We start from the raw sequence: 6,746 nt of genomic DNA, 5'->3' as shown, positions 1-6,746 counted from the left end.
AGTACAATGGTTTGGCAAGTAGAGCGAAGGAGGGAACCCAGAACTTAAATATCTTGCTAGTCCTAGAAAAGAGAGAATTTCTTGTTTAGTTTGCAGAGGCAGGAGGGACTGGAGGAGGGATATGTGGTTGGTTGTGAGCCCTCGGGTTCACGGGTTAAGAGCTAGGCCTAGATAGGTGACTGAGGGAGCGAATATTTGTGCTTTCTTAGGGGATACCCAATACCCCCGTTCTGCCAAGAAGTTTAAAAGAGAGATAGTATGGGTGTGGCAGTCTCTTTGAGAGGGGCTACACAGAAGCAGATCATCAACATATTGAAGGAGAGTGGACAGTTCTAGGGATAAGATACAGAGATTGTGAGCAAGGGCCTTTCCAAAAAGGTGGGGGCTGTCTCTGAAACCTTGAAGTAGTATGCACCAGGTGAGCTAATGTGAAAGGTGGGTGTCAGGGCTTTCCCACGTAAAAGCAAAGAGGCTTTGGGAATCAGTGTGTAAAGGAATTGTGAAAAAAAGCATCCTTTAGGTTTAGAACAAAAAAATGGGTGGTACTGGAGGGAATTGCAGAAAGGAAAGTATATGGGTTAGGAACCACTGACATACTGGGAATACAGCTTGGTTAATGAGCCTGAGGTCCTGGACTAATTAAGTTCCATCTGGCTTTTTAACAGGTAGAACTGGTGTGTTAAAAGGGGAGTTTGTTGGGCAGAGTAGGTGACTGGCAAGGAGGTGAAAAATGACAGGTTTTAGGTCTGCGAGAGTGGCTTGGGGGATGGGATACTGCTTCTGTGATAGGAACTAGGTGGGCTCTCTAAGGTTAACACAGACGGGGGTGTGGTGTTCTGCAACTGAGGGTGTGGAAGTATCCTAAACAGCAGGATTAACTATGGATAGGGGATAAGGAAAAGTTGCATGTCTTAAGGTGGGAGGTTGGAGGAGCAGAAGAAAGTTAGATGGCTCGGAGGGGTCTGGGTTGATGCATAGGGTACTATGGGGAACACGGAAGTGGAGAATAGTGTGGAGGTTTGAAAGGATGTCTCTTCCTAGGAGTGGAGTTGGGCATGAGGGCAGGACTAAGAAAGAGTGAGTGAAGGAAAAGGTGTGAAGGGAACAGAAAAGTGGAGGGGTGGCTTGGGGTTTGGAGACTTGTTCATTAATTCCCACAACAGAGACTTGGGAGGACTGGGTGTGTCCTGAAAAATTAGGTAAAGTAGAGTAGTTTGCTCCGGTATTAATGAAAAAACATACTGGCCTACCTGCCACCATCAGAGTTACCCTTGGCTCGAATGAAGAGATGGTAGTTGCTGGGGCATCCGTTCCAGGGCACCATCAGTCTTCAGCAGCAAGGCCAATGAGACCTGAGTAGGAGGTTTTGGCTGGCTCAGGAAGGGATGGGCCCTCCTCCTTGAGGAGGCCACTTACAGTCTGACTTCCAGTGGGGTCCTCCGCAGAGGGGGCATGGCCTGATGGGGTTACCTGGGTTTGGGCATTGTCTGGACCAGTGGCCTTCATTGCTGCACTTGAAACAGGTGTCAGGTGAAGGTGGGTTGCTAGGAGGCTTCTGTGGGGAGCTGCTGCCCCATGGGCCTGCAGGGGCCCTGATGGCAGAGGCAAGCATTTGAAACTCTGCCTGTTTTTGCCTTTTACTTTCCTCATCACAATTGTTAAAGACTTAGAAGGCTAAATTAAGAAGGTCTCGTTGTGGGGTTTGAGGCCGTCGTCAAGCCTCTGAAGCTTGTGCTGGATATCGGGGGTGGATTGGGAGATGAACCAAAGGTTTAGGATAGTGGTTCCTTCTGGGCTGGCTGGGTCTAGGTTGGTATACTTTCTTATGACTTCAGTTAAATGAGAGAGAAAAAGGGCTGGGTTTTCGTCAGGACCTTGGGTGATTTCTGAAAGTTTTTCATAGTTTACTGCTTCATGGGCACCCTTTTTGAGTCCTGCAAGGAGACACACAATCATGTGGTCTCAAGGCGGCATCCAGAGGCCCCATCTTGATAATCCCAGTGGGGGTCCTGGTTGGGGACCACCTCTGCACCAGTAGTCTGGGCAAGAGCTTGGTGATGAATTGTATCAGCATGCGCCTGAGCTAGAGTCCAGATATGGTCCCAGTCTTCTGGTGTTAGGATGGAAGAGACTATAACGTAGAGGTCATGCCAGGTTAGTTCATAAGACTGAGTAAAGTATTGAAACTCCCTAATATAAGAGGTAGGGTCTTCTGGGAATGAACCGAGTCTTTTGTTAATTTGAGAGAGGTCAGTGAGGGAGAAGGGAACATGAACTCTAACAATACCTTCAGCTCCTGCTACTTCCTAAAGGGGGAACTCTAGCACCAGCGCCGAAGTAAGGGTGGGGCATAGGCCAAAGATGGCACCTGAGAGAGTATGAGTGGGAGAGAAGGAAGAAGCTAGAAGTGGTTCCTGCTGAGGGTTTGAATGGGGGAAGAGGGGTTGAATTAACAGGCAATGGAGGATAGATAGGTGTGTAAGGTGGTGGGATGGGTTTACAAGCCTCAGGAGAGGGCAGTAGAGGAGGAAAATGGGGACAGGCAGTACTAGAATTGTCCTGAGGAGAGGACAGCATAGGAAAAGAGGTGGATACTGCTGACTGGGAAGACGGTGGCTGGGAAGACGGCAACTGAGAAGATGGCGACTGGGAAGATGTCAGCTAAGAAGACGGCAGCTGAGAAGATAAAGAGGAAGCTTGGGGGGTTAAAGAAGACGGTTGAGAGGGAGATGTAGGGGCTGGGAGGGGTGGACAGCAGTCTGCTGGATCCAATGAGGATAAAGAGGTAGGGTTGGGAGGAGAAAAGTGATCAGGGCCGCGAGAATGGAGGGGAAGGATTAGAACAGGTGAGCAAGAATTGCAGAGGTCGGGCTGTGATCTGAGGCAAAAAGGCCTGGACATAAGGAATTTCTCCCCATTCCTCCATTCATTGGCAGTAATTGCGTAAATCAGTTAAAATTGTAAAGTCGAATGTTCCATTTGTGGGCCATTTGGACCCATTATCCAATTCGTATTGTGGCCAGACTGAATTGCAAAAACAGACAAAGCACTTAGGGTGGATATCTTGCCTGAGGCCTAAGGTTTGCAGGTTTTTATGAGGCAGCCTAGAAGACCGTCCTTTGGAATGGAAGACTGGGAATTTCCCCTAACAGAGGTTAGGCTCAGGAGAACGGGGAAAAGGAAACAGTCCTGGATGCCGAAGGGAGACGATAAAAGGAGTGACTATCACTGCTCTCTTTTTCGTTCCTGGAATGGGATCAATGGCTTAGAGGTGTTCCCCTAAGACCAAATGATTAGCGAGTGCCTGGTACATGCCGGAGCCTTCTTGAACCAACATCGGATTTTCGGACTGGAGAAACCAAGAGAGGCCATGTGGATTTTTCCCTGTTAACGGTGTTCCTGGGAAACTTACCAGTAGGCGAGATCAGTGACCCATGTGCAGGCACGAAAAGGTGACTGGAGGCTGAGGAGCTTCCTTTGTCTTGCCACTGTGGCCTGCTCTCCAGGATGGAGGGGTAGGTCCACAGGGGACGCAGACCTGAACCCCTCCCAGGTTTCGGCACCAGATGTAAGGTTCTTGTATCAGTTCAAACACCAAGAGCGTGCCAACAGACAACATGAGGCGGTGTGGAGCAACATGTTTTTTTTGTTTGTTTGTTTTTGAGATGGAGTGTCACTCTGTCTCCCAGGCTGGAGTGCAGTGGCATGATCTCAGCTTACTGCAACCTCCGCCTCGCGGGTTCAGGTGATTCTCCTGCCTCAGCCTCCCAAGTAGCTGGGACTACAGGCGCTTGCCACCACGCCTGGCTATTTTTGGTATTTTTAGTAGAGACGGGGTTTCACCATGTTAGCCGGGATGGTCTCAATCTTCTGACCTCATGATCTGCCTGCTTTGGCTTCCCAGAATGCTGGGATTACAGGCGTGAGCCACCGCACCCAGCCCAGCAACATGTTGTTTTAATGAGCACCTGGGTGAAGGGGGGCTGAGGCCTAAAATGGCATCAGCACCAAATGAGGATGGAGCAGGGGTTTTACGGTCTCCTGTAAACAGGAAGTGTCCCAGTCTGACGCGACTGCTACATAGTACCTGGATGGCCTCTTTTTCAATCTTCAGGGGTATGTGTCTTCCGGCAAGAGTAGGTATCTTCCTGCCAGCTGTCTTCCTGCTTCTGCTATCTTGTTGGCACATGCTGCTGGTGCAAGTAGCCTTGCACCTTGGGACTGGGCCTGAGAAGGGAGGAGTTACTCATTCCTTCAAGCTTTCAGGCCCCGGGGAGAATCTTTCAGCATTCTCCATAAATGTTATACTAATTTACATTCCCATCAACACTGTATAAGCATTCCCTTTTCTCCACATCCTTACCAACATCTGTTATTTTTAGACTTTTTAATGATAGCCATTCTGACTGGTGTAAGATGGCTCAAATTTTGGTTTTAATTTGCATTTCTCTGATGTTTATTGATGTTTAGCATTTTTTCATATGTTTGTTGGCCGATTGTATGTCTCCTATTGAAAAATGTCTGTTTATGTTCTTTGCTTGTTTTTAATGGGGTTATTTGTTCTTTTCCTGTTAAGTTGTTTTACTTCCTTGTGAATTCTGGATATTAGCTCTTGTTGGATGCATCATTTGCAAATATTTTTTCCCATTCTGTAGACTGTCTGTTTACTCTGTTGATTATTTCTTATGCTGTGCAGAAGGTTTTAGTTTCATTAAGTCTCATTTGTCTATTTTTGTTGTTTTTACTTTTGAGAATGTAAAAATCCTCAACAAAATATTAGCAAATACAATTCAATAGAACATCAAAAAGATAACACATTATGATCAGGTGGGATTTATCCCAGGGATACAAGGATGGTTCAACATAAACAAATCAACAAACATGACACATAACATAAACAGAATTAAGCATAAAAACCATATGATCATCTCAACAGATGCAGAAAAAGCATTCAATAAAATTCAGCATTTCTTCATGATAAAAATCCTCAACAAACTAGGCATAGAAGGAACATACCTCAACATAATAAACACCATATATGACAAACCCACAGCCAACATTATGCTTAATGGAAAAAGCTGAAAGCATTCCCTCTAAGAATTAGAACAAGACAAGGATGCCTATTTTCACCACTCTTATTCAACATAGTTCTAGGAGTCCTGACCAGAGAAATCAAGCAAAAGAAAAAAAGAAACATCCAAATTGGAAAAAGAAAGTCAAATTTTCTCTGTTCACTGACAGTATGATCCTATATCTAGAAAACCCTGAAGACTCCACCAAAAAACTCTCAGATTTGATTAATGAATTCAGTAAAGTTTCATGATATAAAATTAACATACAGAAATCAGTAGCATTTTTATACACCAATAATAATCTAGCTGAGGACCAAATCAAGAAGGCAATTTACAAAGCTACCAAAAAAGTAAAATGCCTTGGAATATATTTAACCAACAAGGTGAAAGATCTCTATAAGAACTATAAAACACTGAAGAAAGAAATCATAGATGACACAAACAAATAAAAAAAAAAATCCCATGCTCATGATTGGAAGAATCAACATCATTAAAATGACCACATTGCCCAAAGCAATCTAAGATTCAATGCAATCTCTGTAAAATTACCAATGTCATTTTTTACAGAATTAGAAAAAGCATTTCTAAAATTCATATAGAACCAAAAAGAGCCTAACAGCCAAAGCAATTCTCAGCAAAAAGAACAAAGCTGGAGGAATCACATTACCTGACTTCAAATTATATTACAAGGCTACAGTAACCCAAACAAGATGATACTAATATAAAAGTAGACACATAGATGAACAGAACAGAATAGAGAACCCAGACGTAAAGCCGCACACCTACAACCAACTGATCTTTAACAAAGTCAATAAAAATACACACTGGGGAAGTGGCACCCTATTCAATAAATGGTGCTGGGAAAATTGGATAGCCACATGCAGAAGAATGAAACTGAACACACACCTCTCACAATACATAAAAATTAACTCAAGATGGATTAAAGACCTAAATGTAAAATCTGAAACTATAAAAATCCTAGAAGAAAACTTGAGAAATACTCTTTTGGACACTGGCCTAGACAAGTGGATTTTTAAAGGAAAAGAAGGGGCAGTTCCTACATTGTTTACTAAGAATTTACATTAAAACAACAAGCTATTGATTGGCTCTACATTATTTGTATCACAAATTCTGGAAACATAAGATAATGGCTGAGGCAACTAGTCAGGAATGAAATGCTTTTAAACAATTGTCCCCAGGCATGGGTGTAGAGGGCATAACTAAAGTCCCATACTCATGTTTCTCTGGGCCTGATAAATTTTGTATATCTCACATAATTCTCAGATTGTTCTGAGCTAGTTTTCTTTTTCATGTCCCTCTGTTGGTTAAAAATCTTCCCATAGAAGCATTGATGATCACCCTCTGCTGAGATTAGAGTAATAGATACTTTTGCCGGGCACGGTGGCTCACGCCTGTAATCCCAGCACTTTGGGAGGCCGAGGCGGGTGGATCACAAGGTCAAGAGATCGAGACCATCCTGGCTAACATGGTGAAACCCCATCTCTACTAAAAATACAAAAAAATTAGCTGGGCGTGGTGGTGGGCACCTCTAGTCCCAGCTACTAGGGAGGCTGAGGCAGAAGAATGGCGTGAACCCAGGACGCGGAGCTTGCAGTGAGCCGAGATAGGGCCACTGCACTCCAGCCTGGGCAACAGAGCAAGACTCCGTCTCAA

At 44.6% G+C, this 6,746-nt stretch overlaps 1 pseudogene; it reads right to left on the bottom strand.

Annotated features, from left to right (window-relative positions):
• Positions 1 to 1,265: 1,265 nt before the first annotated feature.
• On the bottom strand, positions 1,266 to 4,189 carry LOC129058384 (transcription factor NF-E4-like; annotated as a pseudogene).
• Between the last annotated feature and the right edge of the window lie 2,557 nt (positions 4,190 to 6,746).

This window comes from Pongo abelii, chromosome 2 (genome assembly GCF_028885655.2).
Source record: "Pongo abelii isolate AG06213 chromosome 2, NHGRI_mPonAbe1-v2.0_pri, whole genome shotgun sequence".
NCBI classification, from domain to species: domain Eukaryota; kingdom Metazoa; phylum Chordata; class Mammalia; order Primates; family Hominidae; genus Pongo; species Pongo abelii.
The sequence above is the reverse complement of the archived record's forward strand: the minus strand, read 5'-3'. Positions and strand labels throughout refer to the sequence as shown.